The sequence below is a fragment of the Scyliorhinus torazame genome, chromosome 1 (genome assembly GCF_047496885.1).
Source record: "Scyliorhinus torazame isolate Kashiwa2021f chromosome 1, sScyTor2.1, whole genome shotgun sequence".
Classification (NCBI taxonomy): domain Eukaryota; kingdom Metazoa; phylum Chordata; class Chondrichthyes; order Carcharhiniformes; family Scyliorhinidae; genus Scyliorhinus; species Scyliorhinus torazame.
Genome location: NC_092707.1, coordinates 318435239 through 318456638, shown reverse-complemented (window position 1 = coordinate 318456638; position 21400 = coordinate 318435239).

Sequence of the window (21400 nt, the reverse complement as noted above, 5' to 3'; positions counted from 1 at the left end):
GACAAGATCAGACCCTGACAAACTAGACAAAGCTAAGAATCCACATAATCGTATCATACAAGGCCAGAAGAGGGAAAATAGTGCCTGACCTTAGTAAAACCTGATAACAAAGCCACGATCTAGGAATGTCCTAATAACACAACCTCCTCATGACCTAGGTCCATCTGCGTCAAGGCATCATGAGGGCAGAGGTGAAAAACAAAATAGGACCACGTCTTAAATCCTCTAAAGACAAAATACTGCAAATAAGCCGAGTCAGGGTCTTTCCATGACAACATGTTTGATCAGAAGTTATGACTGTATTGACATTTTTGAACAAGGTCTGTTTTTGTAAAATGATACAGCTTTTGTATAAATATTGAACGTTTTCTCCATGTCTTTGCGAGCTTGAGAAAGAATGAGCAGGTTTACCTTAACAGCTCTCTCTCTCTCGAACCTGTAGCCATCTGCATGCAGACTTTGGTCAATAAAGACAAAGTTATTTATTTCGAAACAGAGTTGTAAAGTTGTTTTCTTCACAGTCTTGAAGTAGGAAAAATTTTAAAAGACGACATAAAGAATAATAAATTAAATTGTCGAACAGCCAAAAACACTTGTCAAAATTCAAGAAAGTCCTGTCATCCCTGAAAACAAATCTACTTCATTCAAAAGTATTTATAAATTAACTGGTCAAAATAAGAAGGCTAAATTAATCCACAGCCTCAGTTGGGTGCTAATTCGATTGCATGCACATTTTAGTAAAGGCCAGCACAAGGACTACCCAATATTGGTGCCCAGGCCTCACCTTAAAATTCTGACCAAACGGTCTGCACCCATTGTGCCCCCAAAGGATTGTGGGTGTGTTCTCCTCCACAATTCGGGCATTAGCCCTGGGTGTGGGGGAAAGGAAATAAGAATCAGAGGAAGGCTGAGTGCAGGAGATAGGCTCATAATTGGCCTATTCCAGGAACCTGGGGCGCGATCCTCCGACCCCCCACCGGGTCAGAGAATCAGCGGGGGCCGGCGTGAATCCCGCCCCCGCCGTGTCCTGAATTCTCCGCCACCGGAGATTCGGCGGGGGCGGGAATTGCGCCGGTTGGCGGAAATTACGCCGGTCGGCGGGCCCACCCCCACCGATTCTCCGGTCCGTGATGGGCCGAAGTCCCGCCGCTGTCAACCCACGCCAGCTGGTGTGGATTGAACCACCTTTTGAACGGCCGGACTAGGCGGTGCGGGCGGGCTCCGGGGTGCTAGGGGGGGCGCGGGGCGACCTGGCCCTGTGGGGTGCCCCCACGGTGGCCTGGCCCACAATCGGGGCCCACCGATCCGCGGGCGGGCCTGTGCCGTGGGGGCACTCTTTTCCTTCCGCCTTCGCCATGGTCTTCACTGTGGCGGAGGTGGAAGAGACCCCCTCCACTGTGCATGCGCGGGGATTCCGTGAGCGGCCGCTGACGCTCCCGCGCATGAGTCGCACGGCAAAGTAATTTCCGCGCCAGCTGGCGGGGCGCCAAAGGCCTTTCCCGCCAGCCGGCGGGACGGAAATCACTCCGGCGCGGGCCTAGCCCCTCAAGGTGAGGGCTCGGCCCCTCAAGATGCGGAGAATTCCGCACCTTTGGGGTGGCACGATGCCAGACTGATTCGCGCCGTTTTTGGCGCCGGTCGGTGAACATCGCGCCGATTGCGGAGAATCCCGCCCCTGATACCAGTTTTTGACCATTAGGGATTATTTTGCAGCCACAAAACAGCATAATTCAGACATTCCTCCACATTGTTTGTGTGAAGGGATTTAGCCCCCTAAATTGAACCTCTGGGAAATGCGCATGAGATCTAATTTCACTCCCATGGAATTGCAAAATGATGTCCCCAAAACACAACTAATAATCCCATAATTCCATGCAAGGAAAATGGAATTTGATTTATTAAGTCACTATGAAATAAAGGCCCTACAGATGAGCATGACTTTTGATCATGATGTACTACTTCTAATATCTGTTCTCTCTGCACAGAAGCACCAGGCCATCTGGACTATGTTCACTGGGCATGGACGTTTGACTGATTGAAGTTGTAGCGGAATATAAAGATACATTTCTATTAAATCCGTATAAATGTACTCAGTCTTTCCCAGGGAGGATAGCAAGGCATGCAATTTGCACATTATTAGAGGTAATTTTATAAATTTTCGCTCCTGATATCGAGGGATGTCTGCTGGGACTGTACATCAGGAATTTGAAATTAAATGGATAGAAAATAATGGGAAGCATATGTCTGAATCTCTGACGTGAGCTCCCAGCAGGCAAGATGCTTTTCCACGAGTGTCTTCTCATAAAATTACCCCATATGTCAAATTGCCTGTGTAGGTTGTTGTGGCTCCAGAGGACACTGTGCACAAAGTAAGAACCAAGCTTTAATCACTCAAATTGATCTTTTGCATTTACAGGAGAATGCTACAGAATTTTAATCCCTCTGGCAGACCAGCAAGCTGAAAGCCACCCACCATGTCTCTGAGAAAGCCATATCCTTAATAGTGCGATTCAATTATCTTGGCTAACAAGAACAGGTCTAGAATGAAGACTTTGTAGCGATCTGTAAGGACGTTGTGTGGCCTTGGCAGTTTATCTGATTACATTAAATTGTTGACTTCCTTCAATGAGATCAGCAAATCTGGCACAGTTCCACCGATGGAAGACAACTTTGACAGAGGAAGGTCAACCAGAAAGACTTTAACTGCATTGAGGCAAAGAAGGTCAGCTTTCAGACATGTTCAAAATACTGTAGTGATAAATTATGGGTGAGATCTATTGGCCACACTCACCCGACTCAGGATGTGACGAGCCCGGTAAGTCTCACGAGAGACATAAACAGGCCCTTCGGCCCTCCAAGCCTGCGCCGACCATTCTGCCCGTCTAACCTAAACCTTACACTTCAGGGGACCATATTCCTCTATTCCCATCCTATTCATGTATTTATCAAGATGCCCCGTAAAAGTCACTATCGTAGCTGCTTGCACCACCACCTCCGGCAGCGAGTTCCAGGCACCACTACCCTTTTTTTAAAAAAACTCCCCCGAAAAAAATCTCCTCTAAACTTTGTCCCTTGCACCTTAAACCTGTGTTCCCTAGTAATTGACTCTTCCACCCTGGGAAAAAGCTTCTGACTATCCACTCTGTCAATGCCCCTCATAATTATATAGACTTCTATCAGGTCGCCCCTCAACATCCGTCGTTCCAGTGTGACCAAACCAAATTTATCCAACCTCTCCTCATAGCTAATGCCCTTCATACCGAGCAACATCCTGGTTGCATGTAGTAACATTGCATGTATTACGGTCCTGCCCCTGTATTACAGGTATAACAGTAAATTCCTGCCTGCTGGGAGAGTGGTCATAGTGGAGAGCCCGGAGTCGGTCCACTTGTGCACTGGCACATGTACCGTGGGACAGGGCATCTGGGGGCTCATTGAGCTTCCCTGGGCGATACAAGATTTCATAGTTATAGGTGGAGAGCTCAATCCTCCACTTCAAGATCTTGTCATTTTTGATCTTGCCCCGCTGCATATTGTTAAATATGAAGGCAACCGATGGTTGGTCAGTGAGGAGAGTGAATCTCCTGCCGGCCAGGTAATGCCTCCAATGTCGCACAGCTTCCACAATGGCTTGAGCCTCGTTTCGACAGAGGAGTGCCGAATTTCGGAGGCATGGAGGGTGTTGGAAAAGAAAGCCACGGGTCCGCCCGCCTGGTTGAACGTGGCGGCCAGAGCTACGTCTGATGCATCGCTCTCCACCTGAAAGGGGAGGGTCTCGTCGACCGCGTGGATCGTGGCCTTGGCGATGTCCTCCTTGATGTGGTTGAAGGCCTGGCGGGCCTCGGCCGTCAGGGGAAAAACTGTGGACTTGATAAGTGGGCGGGCCTTGTCCACATAATTCGGGACCCACTGGGCGTAATACGAGAAAAACCCCAGGCATCGTTTCAGGGCCTTGGGGCAGTGGGGGAGAGGGAGTTCCAGGAGGGGGCGCATGCGGTCGGGGTCAGACCCTGAAACTCCATTTTCCACTACGTAGCCAAGGATGGCTAAGCGGTTGGTGTGGAACACGCATTTCTCCTTATTGTAGGTGAGGTTAAGGAGTTTGGCGGTATGGTGGAAATTTTGGAGGTTTGCGTCGTGGTCCTGCTGACCGTGGCCGCAGATGGTGACATTATCTAGGAACGGGAAGGTGGCCCGCAGCCCGTACTGGTCAACCATTCGGTCCATCTCTCGCTGGAAGACCGAGGCCCCATTGGTGACACCGAAGGGAACTCTAAGGAAGTGATAGAGGCGGCCATCTGCTTCGAACACAGTGTATTGGCGGTTCTCTGGACGGATGGGGACCTGGTGGTAGGCGAACTTCAAGCCAACTGTGGAGAAGACTCAATACTGCACAATCTGATTGACCATGTCAGGTATGCGTTGTAAGGGGTACGCGTCAAGCTGCGTGTACCGGTTGATAGTCTGGCTGTAGTCAATGACCATCCTGTGCTTCTCCCCAGTCTTTGCTACCACCACTTGAGCTCTCCAGGGGCTGTTGCTGGCCTCAATGCTCCCCTCCCGCAGAAGCCGTTGGACCTCCGACCTGATGAAGGTCCTGTCCTGGGCACTGTACCATCTGCTCTTAGTGGCGATGGGCTTGCAGTCCGGGGTGAGGTCCGCAAACAGTGAAGGTGGCTCGACCTTAAGGGTCGTGAGGCCGCAGACGGTGAGGGGGGGCAGGGGTCTGCCGAATTTCAAAGTAAGACTTTGGAGGTGGCATTGAAAATCAAGGCCTAGTTACAGGGCAGGTGGAGAGGGAGAACGGGATGGTCTAGAAGGCCGTCCTGCTGGCCCTTCGATCTAGAAATCTCCCGGTCTCCCGCTGGCAGGAGGTCCTCCCCGATGCGCTCCACTCCATCCGGTCGCTCCTGTGCACCGCTACTAATGAGACCCCTCACGAACGTGTGTTTGCCTTCCCCAGGAAGTCCACCTCCGGGGTCTCACTCTCAACATGGCTGACAGTTCCTGGGCCCATCCTCCTCCGGAAGCATGTGCGGAGCCATAAATCTGATCCCTTGGTTGAGAAAGTCCACCTCCTCCATGCAAACCCACAGTACGCCTACGTGGCACACCCCGACGGGCGACAGGACACAGTTTCCCTCCGGGACCTGGCACTCGCTAGGTCCCTCCCCACAAACCCCGACCTGGTACCGCTCCTTCCCCCCCCCGGTTGCCTCATTCACCCCTGTGCCACTCACCCTCCCACCAGCGAACTTCACCGCAGCCCCCACCCTACCAGGATCCGTCCCCTCACTGGATCCACTAAGGGGTGACGAAGGAGATGACAACACGCTCCCGGAGTCGCAGGTGACCACGTCGGCGCCCACACCACCACCAGGACTGAGGCGATCACAGCGGAGGGTCAGAGCCCCCGATAGACTTAATCTGTAACGTTTCTCTTCAGCCCCCCCGGACTCTTTTTTAAACAGGGGGTAAATGTGGTAAACACCACTAGTAACATTGCATGTATTACGGTACTGCCCCTGTATTACAGGTACAACAATAAATCCCTGCCTGCTGGCTCCTCCCAGCAGGCGACGTATAAAAGTGTCTGATCTCCTGCGCTGCTCCCATTCTGGTTCCAGCTGCAGGAGGCACAACATCTTGTGCAATAAAGCCTCGATTGTTTCACCATTCTAGTCTCGTGATAATTGGAAGTACATCACTGGTAAACCACTTCTGTCCCCTTTCCAAAGCCTCCACATCCTTCTGGTAGTGTGGCAACCAGAATTGAACACTATACTCCAAGTGTGGCCTAACTAAGGTTCCATATAGCTGCAGCATGCCTTGCTAATTTTTATACTCAATGCCCCGGCCGATGAAGGCAAGCATGCCGTTTGCCTTCTTGACTACCTTCTCCACCTGTGATGCCACATTCAGGGACTTGTGGACCTGTACACCCAGATCCCTCTGCCTGTCAATATCCTTAAGGGTTCTGCCATTTACTGTATACTTCCCATCTGTATTAGACCTTCCAAAATGCATTACTTCAAATTTGTCCAGATTAAACTCCATCTGTTATCTCTCTGCCCAAGTATCCAACTGATCTATATCCTGCTGTATCCTTTGACAGTCCTCATCGCTATCCGCAATTCCACCAACCTTTGTGTCGTCCGCAAATTTACGAATCAGACCAGTTACATTTTCATCCAAATCATTTATATATATTTATATATATTACAAACAGCAAAGGTCCCAGCACTGATCCCTGCAGAACACCACTAGTCACAGCCCTTTATTCAGAAAATCACCCCTCCACTCCTACTCTAGGTCTTCTATGACCTAGCCACTTCTGTATCTATCTTGATCCCGTGTAACTTCACCTTGTGTACCAATCTGCCATGCGGGACCTTGTCAAAGGCCTTACTAAAGTCCATATGGACAACATCCGCTGACACTTGAAAGACTTCCATTGCCAGATGTTGATTTACCATCAAACATCCGCCCCAATCTGAATCCTTCAGTTCCGGCCGAATATTGTTATAATCTTTATTATTGTCACTAGTAGTCTTACATTAACATTGCAATAAAGTTACTGTGAAAATCCCCGAGTTGCCTGTTCTGGTACACTGAGGGAGAATCAGAATGTCTAATTCACCTAACAAGCAAATTTTTCGGGACTTGTGGGAGAAAACCGGAGCGCCCGGAGGAAACCCTCACAGACACGGGGAGAACATGCTGACTCCATAAAGACAGTGACCCAAGCCAAGAATCAAACCTGGGACCCTGACGCTGTGAAGCAACAATGCTAACCACTGTGCTACCATGCCACCCATTATAATTAGCCTTCCCCCAATTTAGCACCTTAAAACTTATTGAATTATGGTCACTGTTCCCAAAATGCTCCCCGACTGAAACTTCAACCACCTGACCGTGCTCATTCCCCAATACCAGATCCAGTACGGCCCCTTCCCTAGTTGGAATATCTACATATTATCTACATATAAGCTCTCTTTTTTGGATTGGATTGGTTTATTGTCACGTATACCGAGGAACAGTGAAAAGTATTGTTCTGCGAGCAGCTCAAACAGATCACATGTGCATGAAAAGAAAATACATAATAGGGCAGAAATAAAATACACAATGCAAATACATAGACACATGCATCAGGTGAAGCATACAGGAGTGTAGAGGAGATGTGTGAGGAGATCAGATCAGTCCATAAGTCCATTATTCCATAAGAGGGCCGTTTAGGAGTCTGGTAACAGTGGGAAGAAGCTGTTTTTGAATCGGTAGATGAAGTTCGAAGAGTGAGTAAGCCGGGTGGGAGGGGTCTTTGATTATGCTGCCCGCTTTCCCAAGGCAGCGGGAGGTGTAGACTGAGTCAATGGATGGGACGTGGGTTTGCATGATTGACTGGGTGGTGTTCATGACTCTCTGTAGTTTCTTCCGGTCTTGGGCAGAGCAATTGCCATACCAGGCTGTGATGCAGCCAGATAGGATGCTTTCTATGGTGCACCTGTAAAGGTTGGTAAGAGTCAATGTAGACATGCCGAATAGGCGTTGTGTTTTCTTGGTCGTAACGTTGTCTTGGGTGGATAAGGACAGATTTCTGATGATGTGTACACCTACGAATTTGAAGCTGCCAACCATCTCCACCTTGGCCCTGTTGATGCAGACAGGGGGTGTACAGTGCTTTGCTTCCTGAAGTCAATGACCAGCTCTTTAGTTTTGTTGACATTGAGGGAGAGATTGTTGTCGTTACATCACTACACTAGGTTCTCTATCTCCCCTCCTGTATTCTGACTCATCATTTTTTGAGATCCAACTCACTACAGTTGTGTCATCAGCAAACTTGTAGATGGAGTTTAAGTCAAATTTTGCCACGCAGTCGTGTGTACAGGGAGTATAGTAGTGGGGTAACTACGCAACCTTTGAGGACTATCGTGGAGGAGGTGTTGTTGTTTATTCTTACTGATTGTGGTCTATGAGACAGGAACTCGAGGATCCAGTTGCAGAGTGAGGAGCCAAGTCCCAGGTTTTGGAGCGATGATATGAGCTTGGCTGAGATTATGGTGTTGAAGGTGGTGCTGTAGTCAATAAATAGGAGTCGATTGTCGAGATGCTCCAGTGATGAGTGTCGGGCCAGGAAGTTGGTGTCTGCTGTGGACCGGTTGGATCTAGGCATTCTGGGAGTATGGAGTTGATGTGCCTCATCACCAACCTCTCGAAACACTTCACTACAATCGATTTCAGGACCACCGGACGATAATCATTGAGGCACGTTGCCTGGTTCTTCTTTGGCACCGGTTTGATGGTGGTCTTCTTGAAACAGGTGGGGACCTTGGAATGGAGAAGGGAGAGATTGAAGATGTCCACGTACACATCTGCCAGCTGGTCCATGCACATGAGTGCATGACCAGGGACCCTGCCCAGACCCGTCGCCTTCCGAGGGTTCACTGTCACGAAGGCCGATCTGACTTCAGAAGCTGTGATGGTGGGCATGGGTGTATTCGGGGCTGTTAGGACAGTCAACAGCAGTTTGATGGTTTTCTGCTCGAACCGAGCATAGAATTCATTGAGTTCATCAGGGAGGGGCGCACTGCTGCCGGGAATTCTGCTCGGCTTTGCTTTGTAGCCCTTTATGTTGTTTAAGCCTTGCCACAACCGACGAGAGTCTGTAATGCTAATCTGTGACTCTAGCTTGGTTTGATATTGTCTCTTGGCATGGCTGATGATTGTGCGGAGGTCATACCTGGATTTCTTGTATAGGTTGGGGTCGCCTGACTTGTACACCTCAGACCTGGCCTGTAGACCAGTCGTCTACACATTTTCTGATAAAGTCTGTGACAGTGGTGGCATACTCGTTTAGGTTGGTCGCCAAGTTCTTAAATATAGACGAGTCCACTGACTCCAAGAAATCGCGTAGGATGCCCTTGGATGCTCCTCACAAACTCTGCCCATCCAAGTCCCTAGCACTAAGTGAGTCCCAGTCAATATAGGGGAAGTTAAAATCACCCACCACAACAATCCTGTTGCTTTTACACCTTTCCAAAATCTGCTCTTATATCTGCTCCCATGTCTCCCACTGGCTGCAGGGAGGACTGTAGTAAATCCCCTACATTGTGACTGCACCCTTCCTATTCCTGAGCTCTACCCATATTGCTTCACTACATGAACCCTCTGAGGTGTCCTCCTGCAGTACAGCTGTGATATTCTCTTTAACCAGTAGTGCAACTCCTTCACCCCTTTTAAATCCCTCTCTATCCCGCCTGAAACATCTAAATCCTGGAATGTTTAGCTGCCAATCCTGTCCCACCCTCAACCAAATCTCTGTAATGGCAACAATATCATAGTTCCAAGTACTAATCCCAGCTCTAAATTCATCAGCCTTACTTGTTATACTTCTTGCATTGAAACAATGCACTTCAGACCACCAATCCCGCTGTGTTTTGCAACATCCCCCTGCCTGCTCATTCTCTGAGTCTTACTGGCTCTATTCTCTAGTTCCCCCTCAGTTATTTCACCTTCTTACCTATTGCCCCAGTCCCACCTGGTATAAACCCTCCCATGTAACACTAGAGGATATTTATGCCCCTCTAATTTAGATGCAACCCGTCCTTCTTGTACAGCTCCCAACTGCCCCAGAAGAGATACCAATGGTCCAGATATCTGAAACCCTCCCTCCTACACCAGCTGTTTAGCCACGTGTTTAGCTGTACTATCTTCCTATTTCTAGCCTCATTGGCACGTGTCACAGGGAGTAATCCCGAGATTACAATCTAGTGGTCCTGTTTTTTAACTTTCTACCTAACTCCCTCAACTCATGTTGCAGGACCTCGTCACTCTTCCTGACGATGTCATTAGTACCAATATGTACCACGACCTCTGGCTGTTCACCCTCCAACTTCAGAATGTCCCCTGACTATTCAAAGACATCCTGGTCCCTCGCACCAGGGAGGCAACATACCATCCAGGAGTCTCTTTCACGTTCACAGAAGTATTTATCTGTGCCCCTGACTATAGAGTCCCTGTAACTATTGCTCTTCTGTGCTTTGTCTCACCCTGTTTAACAACAGAACCAGCCGTGATGCCACTGCTCTGGCTGCTGCTGCTGTTTTCCCCTGATAGGCCATGCACCCCCCCCAACAATATCCAAAGGGTATATTTATTAGAGAGGGGTACAGCCACAGGGGATTCCTGCACTGACTGCCTGCCCTTTGTAGCCATCACCAATCTATCTTCCTGCACCTTTTGTGTAACCAGGGGCGAAATTCTCCGTTATCGGCGCAAAGTCCGCCGACCGGCGGCAAACACGGCGCAAATCCCACCTGCATCACGCCGTCAAAAACGCCGCAAAGTCTCCGGCCCGGAATGAGCTAGCAGCGACGTGACGCTATCCGCGCTGGCTCACATGGTTCACGCCGTGCGGCGTCATACACGTGCACGGCATGACGGCTCATTAAGGACGCGCTGCTCCCCCCACCCGACCAGAACACCCAACCGGATCGCCGCCCGCCGCTCAGCCCCGAGGTTCCAGTCTCGTGACATTGAGGTGCTCCTGGACGCGGTGGAGCAGAGGAGGGACGCCCTGTATCCCGGGCACGGCTGCAGAGTTGCCCCATGCCACAGCCGGCGTCTGTGGAGGGAGGTGGCAGAGGCCGTCACCGCTGTGGCCCTAACACCACGGACAGGCACCCAGTGCCACAAGAAGGTGAACAACCTCGTCAGAGCAGCCACGGTGAGCCTCCCTCCCCTGCCCGATATCCATATCCCCCACATCCCACCTCCCCATATCCCCCATATCCCCCCTCCCCATATCCCCCCTCCCCATATCCCCCATATCCCCCTACCCCATATCCCCCTTCCCCATATCCCCCATCCCCCCATATCCCCCCTTCCCCATATCCCCCATATCCCCCCTCCCCCATATTCCCCATATCCCCCCTCCCCCATATCCCCCCTCCCACATATCCCCCATAATCCCCCCTACCCCATATCCCCCCTTCCCCATACCCCCCATATCCCCCCTCCCCCATATCCCCCCCATATTCCCCATATCCCCCCTCCACCATATCCCCCCTCCCCCATATCCCCCCTCCCCATATCCCCCTCCCCCATATCCCCCATATCCCCCCTCCCCCCATATCCCCCTCCCCCATATCCCCCCTCCCCCATATCCCCCCTCCCCATATCCCCCCTCCCCCATATCCCCCCTCCCCCATATCCCCCCTCCCCATATCCCCCTCCCCATATCCCCCCTCCCCCATATCCCCCTCCCCCATATTCCCCTCCCCCATATCCCCCTCCCCATATCCCCCCTCCCCATATCCCCCTCCCCATATCCCGCCTCCCCATCCCCCATATCCCCCTCCCCCATATCCCCCATATCCCACCTCCCCATATCCCCACTCCCCCATATCCCCCATATCCCCCCTCCACCATATCCCCCATATCCCCCCTCCCCATATCCCCCTCCCCCATATCCCCCCTCCCCATATCCCCCCTCCCCCATATCCCCCTCCCCATATTCCCCATCCCCCATATCCACCCTCCCCATATCCCCCTCCCCCATATCCCCCCTCCCCATATCCCCCTCCCCCATATCCTCCCCCCCATATCCCCCCTCCCCCATATCCCCCTCCCCATGTCCCCCATATCCCCCCTCCCCCATATCCACCTTCCCCCATTTCCCCAAGTGAATCCACCCCTAACCTTAACCTCTGCAATACACGCGCAACCGATTCATATCGTGCATTCATATACCTGTCTAACACTGTTGCCTTTTACCCTTGCCACCCCTCCACAGGAGAAACGTGCACACAACACCAGGGAGCATGTGAGGACTGGAGGAGGCCCCGCTGATGAGAGGCCACTGACCGAACATGAGGGAAGGGCCCTGGAACTGGCTGGCGGACCTGAGGACCGGGAGGTTGCTGATGCAGAGGTCGGGGGCTCACCAGCAAGTGAGCCACCGACAGCCCGTCCCCATATCCCCCCTCCCCCATATCCCCCTCACCCGTATCCCCCTCCCCTTTATCCCCCTCCCATTCACCTGATCACTGCCTGCGTGTCTAACCATGCATGCTTCATTGTGTATCGCAGGAGCAAACGTCGAGGCACCCATCCTCGCAGATGCAGGCCGCCCGCATGATGCCCCTCGGAGACCATGGGGGACGGAGAGTCCCGGACCCTCTGGCATGCGACGCCCGCATGATGCCCCTCGGAGACCACGGGGGACGGAGAGACCCGGACCCTCTGGCATGCGACGCCCGCAGGATGCCCCTTGGAGACCACTGGAGATGGAGAGACCCGGACCCTCAGGCATGCGACGCCCGCACGATGTCCCTCGGAGACCACTGGAGATGGAGAGACCTGGAGCAACAGGGAGACGATGCCCCCATCTCGTGCGGGTGCGATGACGCAGGCGTGTGCCACCCAGCGACGAAAGGGGCAGCCCCTGGCCCCCGTCACAGCCGAGCCACGAAACCACTACGCAGGACACCACTACCCAGGACACCACTACCCAGGACACCCCTACCCAGGACACCACTACCCAGGAAACTGAAATACAGGACAGTGACGCAGAGTGGATGGGCGGAGACGAACCGCCACCCCCAAAGCACCATGGACTCAGAGTGGGACGATGCGCACGACACAATGCCACTGCTGTCACCAACACCCTCCACCATCGCAGAGACGTTCACCTCGGTTGGGCACTTTAGTGATGAGGCGTCTGGTACACTCACTGGTGCGCACAACACAGCCGTCCCGGTACAGCAGGTGGAGGTAGGAGCAGCAGAGGGACCGGGCGGTCGGAGGACAGCCCAGCCCAAGCGAACATCTGCCGCCCAGAGGGATCCCGGGTTCCTGGAGTTACCACACCCACCCATAGATCCGATGCAACCACTGAACCGGAGACGAGCGAAGAGGGTGATGGCCGGCTTGCGGCGGCTGCAGTCGCAGGTGGAGGAGTCCACCCGCGTCCAGGAGCTGGAAGTGGTGCCGGTCATGCGTGCCACCCAGGCCGACACCGCACGGGTGGCGTCCGCGGTGGAGGCAATGGGTGCGACGGTGTCAGACATGGGGAACAGTTTGCGAGGCCTGGGGCTTTCCGTGCAGGCGGCGTCTGTGGCCCAGGACATGGCTGCCCCCTCACAGGAGGCCATGAGCCAGCGGCAGATGGCAGAGGCGCTCAACGCCATGGCCCAGTCTCTACAGGCCATGGCCCAGTCTCTGCAGGCCATGGCCCAGTCTCAGCAGGCCATGGCCCAGTCTCAGCAGGCCATAGCCCAGTCTCTGCAGGCCATGGCCCAGTCTCAGCAGGCCATGGCCCAGTCTCAGCAGGCCATAGCCCAGTCTCTGCAGGCCATAGCCCAGTCTCTGCAGGCCATGGCCCAGTCTCAGCAGGCCATCGCTGAGGGCATTGGCGCCATTGGCCATGCGCGAGCCGGCGTCGCACAGTCACAGACAGGGTTTGCCAATCCCCTGAGCTCCATGGCTGCAAACCTGCAGACCCCTGTCGATACCAGCACAGGCCTCCAGGACTGGCAGCGCCAGATGTCGGGGGGGGCGTCGGATGGCCAGTCCGTTCGCATCCCCCACCCAAGTAGAGGCCTGGGGGCCATCGGGCATCCCGAGGGAGGAGGAGGTGCTGTGGTCCGTCCCGGGTTCCCCTGTAGGGGAGGTCCCGGAACACCGCGACACCTCGGACTCCCAGGTGCATCGGGTGGGCAACGGGCAGGACAGGCTGGCAGCTCGCCATCCCAGTCGCCCGGGCCGCAGCCTGGCCCATCTAGGCCAGGACGCCCCAGGAAACGGCCGCCAAAGGGATCCCGTGTAAGAGGGCAGGAATCACAGGAGTCCACCTCCAGTTCTGCTGTACCGTCTGGGGAACCACGTAGACGTAGTCATAGGGTCCGTAAGGCCAAACAATTAGACACTGAGTAAGTTGGCACGGGTGCAGGGCACAGACGGGTTTTAGGGGCATGAACTCCTTTCGTTATTAAAGTCAATGTTACACCTACAGAAGCTGCCTTTGTGCTCTGTCCAAAGCGTGCGGGGGTGTCATGTACGTTGAGCGCAAGTGTGTGTGTGAGGGGTGGTCTTACCTCAGCCCCAGGTGAGTCTGCCCCCTTCCCCCTGGGCCGCCATCAACATCACCCCGGGCAGAGGACGGGACCGTGCGCTGCAGTGTCACAGCCGCATGCATGGATGGTCCGGGTGGATGGTGGTACTGTGGCCATGGGTCAGACATAGTCCAACGATGTAGAGCCAGGAGCTCACTGCAGGGCGGGTTGTCATCATCCTCCATGGCCTGCAATAGACACGCGTCCACCGGCAACTGTGTGAGACCGGCCGTTGTGCCGCAGGTAGATCGGCAATGGGGGGGCGGTGTGCATGCGGGTGGGGTGGGTGGGGTTGGGGAGGAGGGGTGAGGGTGCTGGGTGGGTGGATGGGTGGGGGGTGGGGGTGGTCGGCTGTTGCCATGGTGTGCGGTCTGTGGCCATACTACCCGATTCCCACGCCCATCTAGTCAGTGAAGCGGGCGGCTATCAGTCTGTCCCGTGCCCGCTGGGCCAGCCGATAACGGTGGACAGCCACCCACCTGTGTCTACCCCGTCTGCCCTGACCATTACCCCCATCCCCCTCATCTGGGGAGGACTGCGCCTCTTCCTGCTGCTCCTCCACTCCGCCCTCCTCTGCCTGCGGCACATCGCCCCTCTGCTGGGCTATGTTGTGCAGGACGCAGCACACCACAATGATGCGGCCGACCCTATCTGACCGATACTGGAGGGTGCCCCCAGAGAGGTCCAGGCACCTGAAACGCATCTTCAGCACGCCAAAGCACCTCTCTATCACTCCCCTTGTCGCTACATGGGCATCATTGTAGCGGTTCTCCGCCTCATTGCGTGGCCTCCGTATAGGCGTCATCAGCCACGATCGCAATGGGTAGCCCCTGTCGCCCAGCAACCAGCCCCTCAGCCGGGGATGGCATCCCTCGTACATGCCGGGGATGGATGACCGCGACAACACGTATGAGTCATGTACACTGCCTGGGTAACGGGCGCAGACGTGCAGGATCATCATGCGGTTGTCGCAGACCACCTGTATGTTCATCGAATAGGTCCCCTTCCTATTGGTGAACACGGCCCTGTTATCTGCAGGTGGCCATCAATCGCGCCCTGGACCATGGGGAACCCGGCCACGGCAGAGAAGCCCACGGCCCGGGCATCTTGGCTGGCCCGGTCCACAGGGAAGCGGATGTAGCGGTGCACCATGGCATATAGGGCATCTGTCACTGCCCGGATGCACCGATGTCTGCGATATGCCGGACAGGTCCCCACTCGGTGCCTGGAATGACCCCGTTGCATAAAAGTTCAGGGCCACCGTAACCTTGACGGACACGTGGAGAGGTTGTCCCCCGCCAGTGCCACGCGGTGACAGGTGTGCCAGCTGGTGGCAGATGTGTGCCATGGTTTCCCGCCTCATCCGGAGTCTCCTCCTGCATTCCCGGTCCGTGAGGTCCTGGTATGACTGCCGGGGCCGGTACACACGGGGCGCCCTCAGGTGCCTCCGTTGCCGTGGGGCCGCGACGTCCTCCTCCCCCTCATCGTCCTGTCGGTCAGGTGTCCCTCCAGCCTGGGCGGCTGCCGCCTGTCCCTCTGCGGCAGCCTGCGCCGCCTCTCTGGCACGCTCCTCCTCCTCCTCCTCCTCCTCCTCATCCAGGGCAACATAGACATTAGCGGCTGCCGCCACGGCGGCCAACATCGCTGGATGATTGGTAAACATGACGGCCTGGTGGCGGGGGAGGGGAACGACGACATGTCATCATTGCCCATATCCCCTCCTCCCCCCAGCCAGGTGGCATGGACCGCATGGGTCCAACTGCTGGAGGCTGGCACCTGGCCAGGTAGACCAACTCACTTGCCCTCGCATCCCCCTCCCCGGCACGGACCCCAACCTCCTCCCCGGCACGGACCCCCCAACCTCCTCCCCGGCACGGACCCACCCAACCCCCTCCCCGGCACGGACCCCCCATCCCCCTCCCCGGCACGGACCCCCCCCAACCTCCTCCCCGGCTCGGACCCCCCATCCTCCTCCCCGGCACGGACCCCCCATCCTCCTCCCCGGCACGGCCCTCCCCAACCTCCTCCCCGGCACGGACCCCCCCAACCTCCTCCCCGGCACGGACCCCCCCAACCTCCTCCCCGGCACGGACCCCCCATCCCCCTCCCCGGCATGGACCCCCCATCCCCCTCCCCGGCACGGACCCCCCAACCTCCTCCCCGGCACGGACCCCCCAACCTCCTCCCCGGCACGGACCCCCATCCCCCTCCCCAGCACGGACCCCCCATCCCCCTCCCCGGCACGGACCCCCCAACCTCCTCCCCGGCACGGATCCCCCCAACCTCCTCCCTGGCACGGACCCCCCATCCCCCTCCCCGGCACGACCCCCCCCCCCAACCTCCTCCCCGGCACGGACCCCCCATCCCCTCCCCGGCACGGACCCCCCAACCTCCTCCCCGGCACGGACCCCCCAACCTCCTCCCCGGCACGGACCCCCCAACCTCCTCCCCGGCACGGACCCCCCATCCCCCTCCCCGGCACGACCACCCCCCAACCTCCTCCCCGGCACGGACCCCCATCCCCTTCCCCGGCATGGACCCCCCATCCCCCTCCCCGGCACGGACCCCCCAACCTCCTCCCCGGCACGGACCCCCCAAGCTCCTCCCCGGCACGGACCCCCATCCCCCTCCCCAGCACGGACCCCCCATCCCCCTCCCCGGCACGGACCCACCAACCTCCTTCCCGGCACGACCCCCCCCCAACCTCCTCCCCGGCACGGACCCCCCATCCCCTTCCCCGGCATGGACCCCCCATTCCCCTCCCCGGCACGGACCCCCCAACCTCCTCCCCGGCACGGACCCCCCAACCTCCTCCCCGGCACAGACCCCCCCATCCCCCTCCCCGGCACGGACCCCCCATCCCCTCCCCGGCACGGACCCCCCAACCTCCTCCCCGGCACGGACCCCCCAACCTCCTCCCCGGCACAGACCCCCCATCCCTCTCCCCGGCACGGACCCCCCAACCTCCTCCCCGGCACGGACCCCCCAACCTCCTCCCCGGCACGGACCCCCCATCCCTCTCCCCGGCACGGACCCCCCAACCTCCTCCCCGGCACGGACCCCCCAACCTCCTCCCCGGCACGGACCCCCCATCCCCCTCCCCGGCACGACCACCCCCCAACCTCCTCCCCGGCACGGACCCCCATCCCCTTCCCCGGCATGGACCCCCCATCCCCATCCCCGGCACGGACCCCCCAACCTCCTCCCCGGCACGGACCCCCCAACCTCCTCCCCGGCACGGACCCCCATCCCCCTCCCCAGCACGGACCCCCCATCCCCCTCCCCGGCACGGACCCCCCAACCTCCTCCCCGGCACGACCCCCCCCCAACCTCCTCCCCGGCACGGACCCCCCATCCCCTTCCCCGGCATGGACCCCCCATCCCCCTCCCCGGCACGGACCCCCCAACCTCCTCCCCGGCACGGACCCCCCAACCTCCTCCCCGGCACAGACCCCCCATCCCCCTCCCCGGCACGGACCCCCCATCCCCTCCCCGGCACGGACCCCCCAACCTCCTCCCCGGCACGGACCCCCCAACCTCCTCCCCGGCACAGACCCCCCATCCCTCTCCCCGGCACGGACCCCCCATCCCCTCCCCGGCACGGACCCCCCAACCTCCTCCCCGGCACGGACCCCCCAACCTCCTCCCCGGCACGGACCCCCCTCCCGGCACTCCCCCGGAGCCCAGCCCACTCTAACCCCCCCCCCCCCCCGCCGCACACACACACACACATCCCGAGACACACCTCTCCCCACACATTCAGACTGCGGCCACGCCATCGCCTGCCCAGAGCCAACCCCCCAGGCCGTCACTCACCTCCACGCTGGTCGGCGTGAGCCTGGAGCACCGGGTCACGCCGATGAAAAGGAAGTTTAATTTACGTCGACGTGAACGGTCATCACGTCGACGGGACTTCGGCCCATCCGGAAGGGAGAATATCGGCAGGCCGAAAATCGGCTGCCTTGCGCAGACCCGTGACATTCTCCGCGGCAGCGGCGACATTAACGCCCCGCCGACTTTTCTCCCTTTGGAGACTTCGGCAACCGGCGGGGGCGGGATTCACGGCGGCCAACGGCCATTCTCCGACCCTCTGGGGGGTCGGAGAATGACGCCCCAGGTTCCCGACGGATGAGACCGCACGCGACCAACGCCGTCAGGAACTCGGCCGATCGGAGTCGGAGCATTGGGGGGCGGGCTTCAGGTAATGTCCTGAGGCCGTCGATACGCCGTGCAGCGTACTCTCTGAGTACGCCGCTTTTGCAGAGCATCGCAAAAGCGGCACCGCCCTCAATTTCATCAGGAACTGTGATTCTCCGGCCGATCACCGAAAGCAATTTTGGCATCGCCGATCGTAGAATCCAGCCCAATATATTGAATTGGAACTATACAATAAACAGGAACAAATATCTAAAATTCTAAATTCATCTTTTGCTTAATCCATTTTTTTAGGTATGAGTTATATCATCAAGCTCGGGTAATGCAGTGGGATGTTTCGGAATTGAAAGCAAAGTGAGTGATGTTATTGCAGCAACACTTGATGTGCTTGCTCCCCCATTCATAATAAACAATTTAGGGCATATATTAAAACAGCAGTGAGAAGAGTTTGATAGGAACCTGTGAAGCATTTGTACAATAACAATGTCAACAGTAATTTCCAAATTTCTGTAAGGCTGCACGCCTGTACAATAAATAAAACATCATTAAGCAGCATGAGAACAAGGCAACTTTTTCCTCAAGTGAATTAAGGATCCTGAGGAGACACGTTCAGATTCAGGTTTAAGTTATTTAATTAGGTCCATGGATCAAATTAGTAAATTACTCCATGATTCAAGTAATTTAATTGGATTTAATATGTGAGTATTGAAATAAAATTCCTGAAAAATGTTATATCCCCGGCCTATTTCCATCAATCACAATAGAAGGGCATCTAACCTCTAACACTGTACAAATTGTACTTGATGGGAGATTGAATGCTCCCGTTTTATTTTTAACAATTATGTTGCAGCAATTCATTCACTAATGGTCCAGCTTCTGAAACTGCCTGAGTAAACAGAGATTGACTGGTTGGTTGAACTTAATCAGGCCTGGAATTGACAACTAGGTCACAGGGAAAAAAACAATATGATGCATTTTAGCAACCTTGGTGCAGAATCACAGAAGTGATTTGTAGATTTAAAAATAATTTGCCACTCATGTTGGAAATGATTAATAAGATATTAATGACTAAACGGGCACACTGTACCCAGGACATTTCAAAAACAAATGATGTTTAAAGGCAAATTAAATTGTACAGGGCAAAAAACCTTTTGTACAGATATGAGTTTAGGAAGTGAGGCCCCAGTTATAATTCCTGATAAATTGTTGTCAACTTATATTGCGCGAACATGAATTGTAATCAAGTTTAACAGAAATAGGAGATTTCCCTGTGTCTGCACTTTATTACCTGCGAGGAACCAATATCCAAATATCAGTAGGTCAGAGAGCTGCCTTATAAGATCACCTATCAGAATTCTGCCCTACCTTCTTCACCCGCCTCTCAAACTGTATAATTCATTACATTTCTATCCCTTTTCAATTCAGTAGAAGACTCATATGCACTCGAAACATTGGACGCAATTCTCCCATCGGGAGACTAAGGGCGAGATTCTCCGACCCCCTGCCGGGTCGGAGAATCGCTGGGGGCTGGCGTGAATCCCGCCCCCGCCGGTTGCCGAATTCTCCGGCAGCGGAGATTCGGCGGGGGCAGGAATCGCGCCGCGTCGGTTGGCGGGCCCCCCCCCACGATTCTCCGGCCCAGACGGGCCGAAGTCCCGCTGCTAGGACGCCTGTCCCGCCGGCGTGGATTAAACCACCTACCTTACTGGCGGGACAAGGCGGCGCTGGCGGGCTCCGCGGTCCTGGGGGGGGCGCGGAGCGATCTGGCCCCGGGGGGTGCCCCCACGGTGGCCTGGCCCGCGATCGGGGCCCACCGATCCGCGGGCGGGCCTGTGCCGTGGGGGCACTCTTTTCCTTCCGCCTTCGCCACGGTCTCCATCATGGCGGAGGCGGAAGAGACTCCCTCCACAGCGCATGCGCGGGGATGCCGTGTGCGGCCGGTAACGCTCCCGCGCATGCGCCGCCCGGCAATGTCATTTCCACGCCAGCTGGCAGGGCACTTCCGCCAGCTGGTGGGGCGGAAATCAGTCCGGCGCGGGCCTAGCCCCTCAAGGTTAGGGCTGGGCCCCACAAGATGCGGAGGATTCCGCACCTTTGGGGTGGCGCGATGCCCGACTTATTTGCGCCGTTTTTGGCACCGGTCGGCGGACATCGCGCCGATACCGGAGAATTTTGCCCTAAGTCCCGACGCCAGAGTGAAAACTGGAGGCCGTTCCCAGCCCCCTATTCTCCCGCCCCCCCGGGAGTCTAGGAGCGGCGCCGCGTCATTTACGCGCGCCAGGCCTTGGAGCCGCATAAGAGCAGCGCCGCGTAAATGATGTGACCGGCGCCCCGTAAATGATGTCACCCGCGCTTGCTCGGATTGGCCGGCGCCAACCCGCGCATGCGCGGTTGCCGTCCTCCCCGCGGCCGCCCCGCAAGAAGATGGCGGATCGATCTTGCGGGGCAGCGGAGGAAAGGAGGTCCTCCTTCAGAGAGGCTGGCCCGCCGATCGGTCCCCACCGATCGTGGACCAGACCCCTTTTGAGCCTTCTCCGGAGCAGGAACCCCCCTCGCCCCCCCACAGGCCACCCCCCCCCAGCGTTCCCGCGCTGTTCCCACCGGCTACGACCAGGTATGGATGGCGCTGGCGGGAACCTGTCGTGTTGGGCAGGCCGCTCGGCCCTTCCGGGCCAGAGAATCGCCGCTCACCCATTACCAGCGGCAAGCGGCGATTCTCCAAGTGGCCAGCTGTGATTCACGCCGTGCCAGTTTGGGGGGGTGGGAGAATCGCGTGTGGGCGTCGGGACGGCGTGGTGGGACTCGGGTGGCGCCTGGGCAATTCTCCTACCCGGCGTGGGGGGGGGAGAATTCCGCCCATTAACTCTGTGTTGAATCTGCGATAAGTAGAATGCATAGACGACAGTAGAAATTACAAACAAGGTTTATTTAAATATAATTTTAAGACTCCTCCACTCCCTTAAGGGTCTCCTTCCCCAACCTGCACCTGGGCTGGGGCTTTTATACAGCTGGGGCTCTCATTGTAGAGGGGAAGCCAGCCCCCCCTTAAAGGGGAAGTTCATACTCCGGGAAGGTCATGGGAAATTGTATCGTCCTGATCCCAGGACCTCCATTGGGGTTACAACACTCTGTTT